Consider the following 15,716-nt stretch of genomic DNA (forward strand, 5'->3'; position numbering starts at 1 on the left):
AGCCTTTGTTGATTTTCAGAAAGCGTTCGACTCAGTTGATCGAGATGCCCAGTGGAACATCCTGAGACCTCACAGGAGCCTCCCGAAGTTACTGTATATCATGGTACTGCAAGTGTTCTACAGAGTGGCAGCAGAACCTTTGTGTTTTTCCCATTTGATTCTGAGGTTCACCAGATCTGTTCTTGCTCCTACTCTTTTTGATGCTTGAATGGACTGGGTGCTGGGCAGGGTTGTTGGGTCCAGCTGCTGTGGGACATCTGTTGGTGAAGAAAGATTCACTGATCTTGACTTTGCTGGCGATGCTGTGATCTTCGAAGAGTCAATGGAGGTTCTGATCAGGGCTTTTGAGAGACTTAATGAGGAGTCTAAGTACTAAGGCTTCTGAGTGTCCTGGATAAAAACCAAGATCCAGGTCTTTAATGACCTCTTAGGCACAGCCATCATCAGTGTGTCTGTCTGAGGAGAGAGTGTCGCCCTTATCAAGAGGTTTACTTACCTCGGCAGTGATATTTATATCTCTGGTGACTCTTCCTATGAAGTCAGTAGATGGATTGGGAAAGCATAGGGGGTCATGAGGTCACTGGAAAGGGGTGTGTGGTCCAAGCCTTTAGAGTCCTGGTGCTTACTGTTTTGCTATGTGGTTGAGAGGCATGGACGCTATTCAGTGACCTGAGATGAAGACTGGATCCCTTTGGTGCTGTGTCTCTTTGGAGAATCCTTGGATACCACTGGTTTGACTTTGTGTCAAACGAGCGATTAATCACAGAGTCGTAAATGAAGCACATTAGCTGGATTGTGAGGGAGTGTCAGTTACCGCAATTCGGTCATGTGGAGTGATTCTCCAAGGATGATCAGGCTCACAGGATCCTCATTGTTGAGGACCCGACCAGCTGGACCAGGCCAAGGGGATGCCCATCTAATGCAAGAGGGACACAATGATGCTAGGAAAATAAGGTCATTACATTCTTATCTTAGATAAGACATATCTTAGAGTACCTTCTGGGGTCTATGGGTTTATAATTTTAAAGGGTTAGGCAAAATTACTCCATTGAGCCCTTGAGCAATGCCCTTAATCTGAAAATTGCTTCTGTGGTACTGTACAATGGCTGACCCTGCATTCTGACCCCCTAAGGTAATGCGAAAAGACAGTTTCCTCTCTGGGCTTAATAAAGTATACAAAACAGAACAAAAATGGTTTTAACATAAAAGTTCCTCATGTCATGTAGCTGTGAGGTGGCAGTGCTAGCCACTGGACCACCATACTTCTTTCCATGGTATTATTTGTCTGTATAATGCCTATATACTGTATATGCCTATTTTACATATAAAAATACAGGCCTGCCCTGGCTTAGTGTCCAAGGAGTTAATTGTGACCATTTTCTAAATCCAAATATGTAAACAGTTATTATTTGCCTGTATGTAGCTTAGAGTGATGTTTATGTAAACTTAAGTCACAACTGGAATGAATGGCACCACTATCTAGTAGTCTCCAAATATGGAATAAATGCTGAAGGACCTTAACAATGTTTAACAAAATTAGGACTTCTTAATGAGATGGGATTTCCACAAAGTGTTGATAAAAAATGCAAAATAAAGCCCTCTGCCTGAATCAGACTGTCTGCCCAAAGTTTCTGTTGTGTTCTGTTTATCTGTTGCGTGGAATGTCTCAGTTGTCAATGAATTGATGATTCATTTTTAAAAAGTGCTCATTCCTATGCCTGATATATCCTACAGGTATTTTCTGATTGTTCTCAAATATTTGTAATGTGGAGCCACGTTTATAACAAATAGAAAGAACAGTGAGGATGAGTCCCCATTCTCACATCAACACTGTTAAAATACAAATGAATGGGATAACACAAAGCGTAAATGTTCAGACATGTCAAACATTTCCTATGATGGCAAAGAGCCCTACATGCCTTTTCCACAGATCACTGCCAGAAAGATTAACAAGTGGTAGCACCAGCCAAAGAAGATGAGAGGTCAAAAAGCTTCAACAGCTTAGCAAACAGGATGGGAATACCTTGGATCTTGGCCATCTTTTATATATATATATATTAGGAATGAGAATCGATTAAACAAAATTGACTAATTAATCACATAAATGTATGTCATTAATTGTGATTAATCATGTCTAACATTAAAACATGTAATTATAAAATTAGTACATATATTATGAAGTAAATACAGACTGAATCAAAAAATTAATATACTGTAGAATTAACACAAAGGGATTACAAAAAATAATGGCACAGTTTAAACTTAAACAATGTCCTTAAACTTGAACTTTTAACAAAATATGACCTGAGCAATTACAACCTGAATTTGAAAAGAAAGTAATAAAAAATGAAGCCAATGTATTAATTATAAAATTGGCATAGCATATGAGACACAGACTTGTCATATTAAAAACTAAATGAACATATTGACTCTAAATCATCTGCTAAAGACTGATTTAATTGAAAGAATATGCATCTCTTAAATAGGCATACATTAAAACTTCTGTTAAAACTCTGAAAAATACTATCTTCAATTGTTCATCACCATCAACAATTGAAAATTATACTCTACACAAGTGCTGTGTCTGCCAACGTCAATCTCTGATCTGCTTCTTTTGCCACCACCTGTCCCTCACCTTCTGACAGTTTCACTTTAAAACATCGGAGAGATTTAATTCTTTTGTGGTTCATAGTATTGTGGTGTACCTTGGACTTTTTGGCCTAAACATGTGCCACTGCAGAGGAAGTTAGAAAACACTGTTCTACCTACACTTTTGTTCCTGCTACACTAAAAAGATCTCCATAGCTGTTATCTCGCTTATTAACTCACACTGTAAATTACTTGGATGCTTATGTTGTGTTCTTTGCATAAATTGACAAATATACTACAATGGGTAGGTATAATTATTACACTTCTATTTTTAAAATTTTGTCATTATATTAGGGTAGTCAGCACTTTAAGCTACCTGGCAGACCAGTGAAATAAATACAGTTACTTTAAACTTGAATTTTGGTTTTAGTGCCAATCAAAGATAACTTATTTAGCACTTATGTGATATGACATTGATTTGATATTCTTACTGAAACATGAAATGGAAAAAAAAAAACTAATTTTTACTTTTGCAAATTATCTCTAGCATTGCACCAAGACTGCCTGTAAACCCAACTCCCTACCACCTTTTATCCCACTCCCCTGCACCTACAGTATATCAGTATGTATAAATCAAGAAAATGAACACCAGTGCAACGTATTGACATGTGGCGTATCGTTGTGAACTGCGTAATACTAATACGAAATGTTAAACCTTTATATGAAAACTTTATTTCATAAAATTTTTAAAAGTAGTATATAAATATGGTACTGGATACAGTATATATGTCATTCATTAGGTTGTGGGATATGGCCTGCCTTTCATCTCGGCCAATACCCCCAGGCCGCCAGGTGGAGCTCTGCAAGCAACATAGAGGTTTCCTCAAGTTCCAGCAGGGCATCATGGACAATGGAGTTTTTCATCACAGCCCTGCTGGATACCATGTGGACCTCCAGGGGACGCTGCAGGAAGACACAGAGACTTTGGTTTCACCTATAACCCAGAGGTACGTCTTAGTCAAGGCGAAGGAGGGAATGACGTACTTCCGGGGTGAAGAAAAGGACTTTTTATCTGACCCGGAAGTGATAAGGAATTATGGACTGAAGGACTGTGGGAACACTTCCGGGTCAGGCACTATAAAAAACTTTAAGGAACACCAGAGCATCGAGCTGAGCTGGGTGGAAAGGTGGCAACACGTCTGGGAGTGTGGAGGATTATTGAGAATTGTGTAGATTTGTGAGTATTGTGGAGAGGAGGGTGCTTTGTGCACTGTGGTGTATTAATAAAGTCAATATTTGGACTTTTACCTGGTGTCTGGAGTCAAGTCTGAGGGTTCAAAGGAGCGATAGCGCCCCCTATCTGTCACAAGGTACACACTTAAGTAATTTGTATTATTGTTTCATAATGTTTAAAAAAAAAAACATGAAAATGATGCCCTGACCAAAGCACTGCCTGAGGTGTGTGCCTTGTTGCCAGCCCTGTATGCAACAATACTTTTTAACATGTTAACTTAATATGTTAACTATATATATATACAGTATATACTAGCTGTGTAAGCAAATGCTGTGTAAAGCACTGAGTCCTAGAAACTATTGAAATCGTCATAGAAAAAATGAAATTTCAAGATGTCAGGTAATTAAAAGTTTCTTCAGAGGTTTCATTTTGTCGACGTGCTCGCCTTGCTTGTGTATTAGCAGCGGGAGGAAAAGTAAAAGGCATACCGTTTGCCGATGTTCTCGCCTTGCTTCTGTATTAGCCACTAAGCGAGTGACTCTTTCTTCAGAGGTTTCACTTTGCCGACATGCTGGCCTCACGTGTATATACAGTATATTCATAGCATTGGTAATCTGTGTCCCGATCTGATTGTAAGGGTGGTTACGTACCAGGTAACGCATGTAGTTGGTCTGCCAGTCGGGCCCTCTCAGTAATGGCAGATGTTTGCCGACTGGCAGACCACCCACATGCGTTACCTGGTAGGTAACCACCCGTACAATCAGATCGGGACTCAAACTACGAATGATATGAATGTAATTACTCTGATCTCCAGGCTGTCAAATAAACGAACCACACGCCGTGACGCGGTGTAAAGAGGCTTCGCCTCTGACGTCTAAAGCTCGATCCCCGCGAGGGGAGCAGTGGAGTGTGTACGCCTGATGAGCCCAAATAAAGGCAAAACACGTGTCGCGTACTCTTTGCATTATTTGACAGTAAACTATGTAACACATATTTATATATATACAGTACACACACAAACTGTTACAGTATATAAAACAAAAAATAATAAATATATATGTATTTACATAACAAACAAACAGCAACCAAAAAAACACATTTTAGAACTGTCTTGAATAAGGGACCTGCAGCTATCAATCACACACTTGCAGTGGGCAGTAAGATGTGGTCAGATCTGCTCAGTTGTACTGCAGGTTTACATTTATAGGCATTGACATTTGAAAAGACGATGCCCAGCTTGTTGTATTCACAAATCCAATATGCTAACTGAAATTTGTTTGTTCCAATGTCCCTCTGGTTAAGTCAATGCGATTCTAGGGACAACATTAGTACTGAGTTAATCACTTCTGTTCCTGAGTTAATAAACAATAATCAGGATGATGTAACGTATCTTCCTATGCAGCAACATGGACAAATTCAGTCAGTATTTCAATGACTGCATAACACATTTTATTTTTAACTGTAATGTGCTTGCTTTTTACTATTACACATTTCCATTCCCCCTCCTGCGTTTTCCACCTTTATATCAGAAAACTATTCAGCATAAAAATGATATCTTAACTAAAAGTTTAAACTGGTTCTTCTATAAACAAATGCCACAATACCTGAACTCACTGTGACTTGCCATGACATGTAAAAGTTCATGTAATTTATTTAAAAGCAATGAAATATTACACTTTTATGGAGACAAGTCAGTTCTGAGTATTTTCCACCTTACTTTTATCCATGCTCCATGTTCTGTTTGTCTTCGGATGAGCTGATTCTGTTGTAAGTTGCAACAAGCAGTGATGGTCACAATGCTATCAGGTAAGTACAGGAACATTTAACATATCCCGCTTTACGTTCTCCAAGTACCTTACATTCATCAAATGTTATAAACGTAAGTAGTCATCAGATTCTTCCAGTCATCTTGGATCACTCTGTGACAACTTTCAAATTCTTCGTTTGTCCAAAAGGCAGTTGATACTGGCTGACCACTCTGCTCTGTGTCTGCAGTTACAGCAGCATACCTTTGATTTAAAAAAAATTATTTAAGATTACTAGTAACAAGCCAGAAGCCAATATTAATAATAAAATAAATTAGAAGAAAAGAAGAGAGATAGCTCCCGTATAAGGCAGTTGTTAGCGTGGCACCATCTAAGTGTTCCATCTAAGCACTTATGATAAACCAAAAGGTTGAAAAGGTTTATTAATAAAATTTATTATAAATTTCTACCTGATCTTCTAATGTTTTCCCATGGTCAGTTTCCTTCCCAGTGTTTTTCTGAAGAACTCATTTTTAAGTAACAGAATCCATCCATTGTACTTATTCTCACTTTAGTTATGTCACTTCTTAATATCCTTTCACTTAAACAGAAATGGATCAGCTCCTTCAGTTTTTCCTTGTATTCATCCTTTAGAGTTCTAGTTGCTCATCTTTGTACTTTTCCTGGTGTTGTGATGTCTTCTTTCTAATATGAAGAGTAGAACTACATACAATACACCGGGGAAGCCCTGGGCCGTTTGAAGGAATTTGGGGGCCTCAAGCAAAATGGACATGGAGGCCCCCCGCACGCACGCACGCACGCAAAGGAACCACAGCATAGCCATACAGTTTAAATTCACTCACACTTTATATAAATAAAAAAGGTTTACATTGCAAATACTGCTGTTGCATATACTGTGCATAAATAAAAAAATGTTTAGAGTGCAAATACTGCTGTTGCATATAAAGTGCATAAAATTTGAACATTTTCAACAATTGAACATTTGCAAAAAACACCACTGTACAAATAAACAATCATTAATAGAAGGTAAATTGACAGTTAATTAATCTTTAGTCTTTAGCTATGCATTTACTGAATGAGCACTGTGCAGCTGTTCGTCCGACTGTACTGTATTTTATTTTATTTTTCTAAACTGTTTTAATTATTCTTATTTCTTTTATTATTTTAATTTCTTCTATGTAAAGCACTTTGAATTGCCATTGTGTATGAAATGTGCTATATAAATAAACTTTTTACTGTTAACAAACAATGAAATTATAATTAAATGTTTACTAATTATTAGTAGTGCTGTGAGTCGACTACCAATGCTTAAAAAACATCCCAAGCTAATGTTTGATGCACAGAATTTATTGTGTGGTTTTCCTAAATAGATTATCACAGTGGAATAGTTAGTATAGCATGCTATGCCACTTTCATCGAAACCTATTACAAAGCTATAGCAATGTCATGTCATTTATGTATGATACATAAACATATTTCTGCTAGCCTACCTGCTGCAAAATTGCACCATTTGTACAAGACAAGTAGCTATTTTATGTGTGTAATTTATCACTTACCACTGTCTTGTTTTTTCTTATCCTCCTCTTCCTTTCTCTTCTTTCTTTTTTGGCTTCCTGAAGCATAATTCCGCTTCATGACTGCCGAGGAGGAAGTTTTGTATTTTGCCGGCAGCAGAGATCGCGTGGTTGGCTGGCTGCTGTCAGCGAGGGGGGCCCCCTTGAGGGGGATCCCGATAACAGTGTCATTGCACTTTACTGCATTCACTATCAATGGGGCGCTCACACAGTTTGTCACTTCATTTAATTCTTAACCAGTCGTTGTCTTGGGGCCCCAGGCCAGCTTGGGGCCCCAAGCAATTGCTTGGTTTGCCTGCCTTGCCGCGACGGGCCTGGGGAAGCCCTACAACTGTTATTGCTTAAGCATAAGCTCCCTTGACTTGTAATAGTCATTCGTTTGATATAAATACATAGTCATGTACTGATGAACTACATTAGACATCCTAGAAACATTATTTTCAGCTTACCAAATAGTTTATTTTTGTGCCATATATCTGACATCAATGTTCTGTTCTGATGTGGTTACAGTTTAAGGCTTCTGGAAGTAAACAAAAAACAATAAAATACACAAAACATTACTAAAGTAAGAGGGAGCAAGCATCCTCTGTAGATGGTTCCTACTGTTAGGAAGTATGGAAGTGCAGTGGGTAATGATCTTGACTCACAGTTTCTGGTATCTGAGTACAGTTCATTGCTGAGTTAAGTTTAAATAAAGCTGACTGATTGGCTGCTACCTTGAACAACACTTTTAATTTATATCCATACTACAATGGGGCCATGACAGCCTGTAAAGGATGTGTTCTTCATCTGTTAACGGAGAAATTCCTTTTCCTGGGTGTTATATTTCCACATTCTGTCAGGCATGAAGTGTACAGCTGGTGTTTGAAACTTACAACCACCACACAGAGTTATTTATTAGAAGAAGATAAGAGATAAGAGCTTCTTTGGAGTTCTTGTGTTTGCCCTGACTTGAGGTATTCCTGTAAGATAGTTTCAGTGTATCCAGGTTCATGAAAGTCCAATAAAACCCAAATACCAATGTCCTTGCTTATGGAAGAGACTAGAGTTCTCTGGTGTGTTTCCTTTTTTGTGAATGGATTGATGGATTCACACTTCCTTTACTGTCCAAGGTGCAGTAAATGTCTTTTGTTTGGGTGGGTGATTTTTGTCCTGTTTTTAGCCTTCCTTTCTTTAGCCAAGTTGTAGCTGTGCATCCACAACAAGCCAACCTTTGACAGGAGCGTTATGATCTCCTGCTCCCTTTGTTAGGTTTATTAAACCTTTTTAGTTGTTCTCACTGTTTCTTATCTCTTGGATCATACAGTATGTGCTCATTTAGTGATCTTGAATTTCTCTGGCCTTTATTCATTACCTGTTTGTTTGCACAGTGTATTATTTGGCATCTGTCACTCCTATTTCAATAAGCTTACAAGTTTGTACAGAACTTGCTGGCTATTTTGTTGTGTATATGGCTTCTCTTTTAATTTGAAATGCTTTCATCTTGCAATCTTGGTTTGCTGCTTTTTGTCTGCACGTTATAATTTAATTCCTATCATTTCCCTAGTGTTCCTGATTTATTCTTGACTTAATTTTCAAATTAAATAACTTTGATTGTACTAAATATATTTTGTCACTAATTGGTATACGGCACTGATAACTTTTTATCATTCTTGCCTAACATAATATTTTCAAAAATGTCCTTGATCAAATTCAAAGCTTGCAAGGAGCCAGAGCTTTCCCTAGGAGTACTTGCCGCAAGTCAGGCATCATGGACAGTGTGCTTGTCCCCTCACATACCCACTCACTCTCACACAAGACAAGGTTATCCTGACACAAACACATTTGTGACATGCATGGAACGCTCGGGTGTCCAGTTGAATTTTTTGGTACACAAATATTGTAAATATTAATATAATATATATTGTAAATATAATTTACACCTGAACACCAGCAAAACCAAGGAGCTGGTGGTGGATTTTAGGATGCCCAGGCCCCTCATGGACCCCGTGATCATCAGAGGTGACTGTGTGCAGAGGGTACAGATCTATAAATACTTGGGAGTGCAGCTGGATGATAAATTGGACTGATGCTCTGTGCAAGAGAGGACAGAACCAACTATACCTCCTTAGACGGCTGGCATCCTTCAACATCTGCAATAAGATGCTGCAGATGTTCTACTAGACGGTTGTGGCGAATGCCCTCTTCTACACGGTGGTGTGCTGGGGAGGCAGGATAAAGAAGAAGGACGTCTCACGCCTGGACAAACTTGTTAAGAAGGCAGGCTCTATTGTAGGAATGAAGCTGGACAGTTTGACATCCGTGGCAGAGCGACGGGCGCAGAGCAAACTCCTGTCAATCATGAAGAATCCACTGCATCCACTGAACAGGATCATCTCCAGACAGAGGAGCAGCTTCACAACAGACTGCTGTCACCATCCTGCTCCACTGACAGACTGAGGAGATCGTTCTTCCTCCACGCTATGCGACTCTTCATTTCCACCCCAAGGGGTAAACGTTAACATTATACAAAGTTATTGTTTGTTATACCTGCATTTTTATCACTCTTTAATTTACTATTGCTTTTTATCAGTATGCTGCTGCTGGAGTATGTGATTTTCCCCTTGGGATTAAAAAAGTATCTATCTATCTATCTATCTATCTATCTATCTATCTATCTGTTATATAGTGCCTTTCATATCTATCTATCTATCTATCTATTGTTTTATCAGAGGCTTTCCTTACATTCTAATGTTTTTGAAATTATCAGTTACTGCTGATGATTCCTTTCTCCTTTTTGGCCTATTTAATTTGTTTTAAGCAACATGATTTTATGGGCACCATCTGAAAACAAAGGCTTTAATCAAACAGTTATTTTTTATTTTATACAGTATAGAGCAACTGGCAGCGTGTGTCATTAGAAGGTTTTTACGGGTCTATCATTTGTAAGTGTCAAATAGAAAAGCCCACCAGGACAATAAAAATATATAACCTAACACAGTCTGTATCATAGGTTGTACAGGAAAATAACTGGAGTTACATCTTAAAATGAGCCCCTCATAAATAAGATGAATCAGCAGGACTACCGTATTGTTGCTTTTTTGGGTAACTAACTAGGTTTTCCTGTATTTAAATGCTCTGATATTTCCTTCTCACATTTTTTCCGTGGAATGAAAAAGTGCCAGAAATGACAAAAATGATTTATACGGTTCTTTTAGTGTAGGTGTATTCCAGCAAAGTTCAAAACATCTGTGTTGTAAGGACATGCTGTAAAACTGAATCACATCCAAGTGAAACCGACAGGCACAAAGGTTGAACTGGTGCTGTAGCCCATCACTGATCATTACAGTGCGGATGAGGAAGCTTCAAACAGCTTTTATTGAATGTGCTTTGAAATATTCCTGTTTGAGACAGTGATTTCTTTTGAAACCAGACATATGTTCTTGTGAAAAAGTACATCACTTTTTAATAATGACTTCAATAAGAAAAGTGCTATCCAGCAATGAACTTGGCAAGAACAATTTTCTCTTGGTCCTCCCAACAATAACACAATTGACCAAGTTTTTTTGCAGATGTTTCAGACATACTTTGCAAAGCCTGATTTCATTCTGGCAGCATCTGACTGCATGTAACTTCATCCTCTTCAAACTGTGCACTTCAAGGGAGACTGTGGGTTTGTCAGCTTGAGCTCTATGTGCATTTTAACAGTAAATTAGACTGGAGACTGCAGTGACTCACCTGCTAATTGACATGTTGGCTTTAGGCAGTTACATCATCAATGGGTTATATAGCCAGAGCCTAAAAAGACAGTGCTGAACAACTGGCAAGGGCTGTGTGCAGGTGTGTCTCTGTTTGTGATCACCTAGGCAGGGGCACCAGCACTAGAGGAGCGTCTATAGATGGCTGTCTTCACCCACTCTTGCATCAGCCTCCATACCTCTAAACTGGCAAATATACCAAGGTCATCTAGACTGAATGCACTGGTGTCTCTCTAAGCATATGGAAGAGCGAAGATGTTAGACATATAGGATGAGTATGCCTGAGAGCAGAAATATTTTGTATTTTGAATCATTTGCATATAAATTGTGGGATATCTTAAGGATATCCTTGATCAAGAAAGAAAATGCAGCCAAACTACCTAAATGACAATTCACATTTATAATAATTCATATCACCAAGCCATTATTATAATGTGAATTGATATGACAAACTTATTAAGCCTCAAAAGTAATGAATATGATGTACATACTGTATTTTAGTTCCCTATTAAAAGGGCAAAGCTATATATCTGCACTGAAGAGCCTTTTTATTTTTTTTCTCAGCTTACATTGGCTACCTGTTGTTTTATTTTAGAGAACTGGCCGACAGGTCAGAAATATCTCAGCCAAGCTTCTCTTTGTTATGCCCACATTACAAAAATCATTAACCAACTGACGAGATGCTACATCCAGTTTTCGTATGGTGTTAGCGTACATACATAAAACATAACAAGATTTTGCATACATAAGGAGGCAATTTAAAGCAGAGTATGTTTTCTCTAATATAGTCACTGCAATTTACTGCACTCATATTGCAATAAGAGCTTAGAAAGAATGAAGCTGCTTTTGTAAACTGTAAGTAGTGACGTTCCATTAACGCATAGCACAGAAGTTATTGTTTTACTTCTAAAAACAGCAAATTGAAACTGCCATGCAGTTCCTCCACGTACTGTATATTGTGATGTAGTGTTGAGTGATCACAAAGGGCTGATATTGGTCTTTATTGTAAAACAACAAAAGACAAATGAAAAGATAATGAACTTGGTTTCTTATGTCAAGGTGGCAGGAAATAAGGTGGGGTCATCAGGACGGGACAGAAGTGAAGAAAAACTTTGGTTATTCTTCTGTGGGTCTGTAGGGAAAAAGAGAGAAAGCATTAATACTCATCATTAATAATAATAATACTTTGCACTTAAATAGCGCTTTTCTCACTACTTAAATCCCTCAGCAATTGCAGGTTAAGGGCCTTGCTCAAGGGCCCAACAGAGAAGAGTCCCTATTGGCATTTACGGGATTCGAACCGGAAACCTTCCGATTGCCAGTGCAGATCCCTAGCCTTCTCTGATGTTTTATTGCCCTGAACTGGACCCTTTGGCTGTCCCCTAAGCACACGTGCATGACAATATGTACTTGTAGTGCAAGAGTAACTATTATATTGGTCATTGTCAATCATTGTGTTTAGTAGTATTCAGTTCTCGTATGGCTCTGGGGTAGAAACTGTTCTTAAACCTGTTTGTCTGCGATTGAATAGACCTAAACTGCCTTCCACAGGGCAGCTACGCAAACAGGTGATGTCCAGGGTGGGAAAGGGTCTTTCATGATGTTAGCTGCTCTGTTGAAGCTGAGAAAGCTGAATAGCTCCTCCAAATAGGGCAGTATATAGCCAGTAATTTTCTGGGCAGAGTTTATGATCCTCTGAAGGGCTCTCTTGTCTGCCAGTGATCTTCTGGCATGCCACATAGAAATGCAGTATGACAGCACACTCTCAATTGAGCAGAGGTAAAAGGAGAAGCATCTTCTTCTTCAGGTTGTTTTTCTGAGGATCTTCAGGAAGTAGAGTCTCTTCTTGACTGCCACTGTGGTGTTTATGGGCCAGGAGAGATCTTCTGCAACATGTATATCCAAAAACTTGAAGGCAGGAACTCCTTTAACAATTTCCATTTAAGTACATTGTGTTGTGGTTTGTGTTGTACCTCTGATAGTCTATTATAAGTTCTTTTGTTTTTGTAGAGTTCAGGGCAAGTTTGTTCTCAGTGCACCATAAAGTTGGTCTTTGGACCTCATCCCTATAGCCATCTCCTCCTGAAATTAGTCCAATCACAGTCATGTCATCTATGAACTTAATGATGGTGTTGGTGGAATTAGAGGGTACATAGTCATAGGCATAGAGTGCATATAGAAGAGGGCTTAAAACACAGACTTGTGGGACGCTGGTGTTGAGTGTGAGGGTAGAGGATAAGTAGGGGCCTAATATAACCATCTGAGGGTGATTAGTCAGAAAATCTTTGATCCAGTGGCAGACAGATTATGAAAGGTCCTAAGCCAGCGAGTTTTATGACCAGTCTATCTGGTATAACTGTGTTAAAAGACAAGCTGAAGTCTACAAAGAGCATCCACACATTGCAAGCTCAGTACACAAGGTTGTGGAAATGGCATCTTCTGTGGACCTGTTTGCTCTATAAGCATTCTGGTGTAGATCCATGGTTATTGGGAGGGTGGCTTTGATGTGTCATATGATCATTTGTTCAGAGCACTTCTTAATAACTGGAATGAGTGACACTTGACAGGTGGCATTGAGACTGCTGATGAGCAGTAGAATCTTTGTGGTAAACTTTAGGCAAGATGGAATGATGAACTTAGAGAGGGAGAGATTAAAGATCTTTGTGATGTTCCCAGAGAGAGTTAATTCACACATTCTTTCTGTACCCATCCTATCACTCCATCAGGACCAGCTGCCTTTGTTAAATTGACCGCTCTGAGCACCCACCTCACATCATGCTCTTGCACTGTGAAGGTCTGGTTGTAGAGGGTTGGTGTGGTTGAGGTGAGACAGCTGAGGCCTATTTTTTGGGGCTTAGACGTGGTAGTCTCTGCTGTTTCCACCTCAAAACGAGCAATGAAATAATTCAGTTCTTCTGCCATCGAGATGTCCACATCAACAGTGACGCGACGTGGTTACTGGTTTTGTGGTTGGTGATGTGCTGTTGATGTCGCTGTGGGTCACTATTTACAAAGTTATCTTCAATCTCCCTTTTGTAGGCCATTTTAGCCTCTCTGATGGCTCCCTTTAGGTTGGCTCTTGCCATGCTGTAAAGAGCTTCGTTTCCAGACCTGAATGCTGTGTTGCAGTGCTTGAGGGAGATCTGACTGCCTTCACCATCCAGGGTTTCTGATTGGGGTATACATTAATATGTTTGCTGGCAGTGACATTGTCAACACAGTTTTAATGTAGCAGAGTACAACTGATGTATACGCTTCCAAGTCCTGATCCTCGAAATTGTCCTAATTAGTCTGTTGAAAGCAATCCTGAAGCTACAAAGATGCCCCTTTCAGGCCATGTTCTAACATTCCTTGTGGTGATTTGGGCTTTCCTTCTGATGGGACTGTTTGCTGTCAAAAGTCAAAAGTATAGATAAATAATCTGACTGGTTTAAATGAGCCAACAGTTTTGTCCTATAACAATTCTTAATTAAGTGATCCTTAATCCCACCATGTGATTCTTAGATTCTTATTTATTACGTACTTCTACCTCATGATGTAACTCATTGCATTTTTTATGAACACGCCAAATTGGAGTGACTTACATTAATTCCGAATTTTTAAAGCTGCATTGGATACAAAGTAGCATTCAGACCTGGATTGCATAGGAAACATTAATTTATAGATCCACTTTAGACCCAATTTAGTGTCAACAGTGCTACATAACATGCATGTTTTGGGGATGAGAGAGGAAAATGTAGTTCTCAGAGAAAATACAGTGTACTGTGCTGACACAATGCAAACTCCATTTTAACATTAACTAGACCAGTATTTGAACCCAGCGCCATAGAACTGTGAGGTAGCAGCATAAACTGTTGTGTCATACATTTTTGTTCTAGTGTGGTTTTTGAAAGACCAGGAGCCTCATGTATAAACGGTGCGTACGCACAGAAATGTTGCGTAAGAATTTTTCCACGTTCAAATCGCGATGTATAAAACCTACACTTGGCGTAAAGCCACGCACTTTTCAATGGTACCTCATACCTTGTCGTACGCAAGTTCTCCGCTCGGTTTTGCAAACTGGCGGCACCCAGAGTCAAAGCAATGCTACTGTTCCTGTGTGGTTACTCCTTATTTTCCTGACGCGGCTTTATACAGGTAAATACGTACACTGAAACTAACCGCATATTGTTTATTAGTGTAATGCATCTGATTGTAATTAACTTGTAACAATATAATGGTCCAGGGAACAGCCATAGCATTCCAAATACCATAACTGCTTTAGCATTGTTACTCTCACTGCACCTTCCTCTTCTTCTTCTTCTTCTTCTTCTTCTTTCAGCTCCTCCCATTAAGAGTTGCCACAGCAGATCATCTTTTTCCATATTACTGTCACTGCACCACGCGGAGTATTTATATCACTGTATCTGAGTGTGAATCACAGCAGCAGCTGATCGGAAAGAGAATTATCGGTATACAGCTTCAAGCACACGCTGTCTCAGCCACGGTAAAACGTTTCAAAGCCTTCTCTGTACGGACCTCGCGGTTCAGAAACAGTTTCACCCCAAGAACTTTAAACGCACTCAATCAATTGCTCCTTGTAGAACTGTTTGTACTTATAAGTACAATCACCCCACTGTAAACTTGCACTACAGTTATATCTCACAACCTGGGCCACTTTATAAAGCGCGTATTTACATATGATGACAATATCATTTTTAAGATGAAATGCAGCAAAATATGTTTATTATATTATACAAATAAAACTTTAACTTAATTTAAATAATATATATTCTTCACTGGGACTGTCGTGAAGGATAGAATAATTAAACATGTA

This window comes from Polypterus senegalus, chromosome 9, assembly GCF_016835505.1.
Source record: "Polypterus senegalus isolate Bchr_013 chromosome 9, ASM1683550v1, whole genome shotgun sequence".
Taxonomy (NCBI): Eukaryota; Metazoa; Chordata; class Cladistia; order Polypteriformes; family Polypteridae; genus Polypterus; species Polypterus senegalus.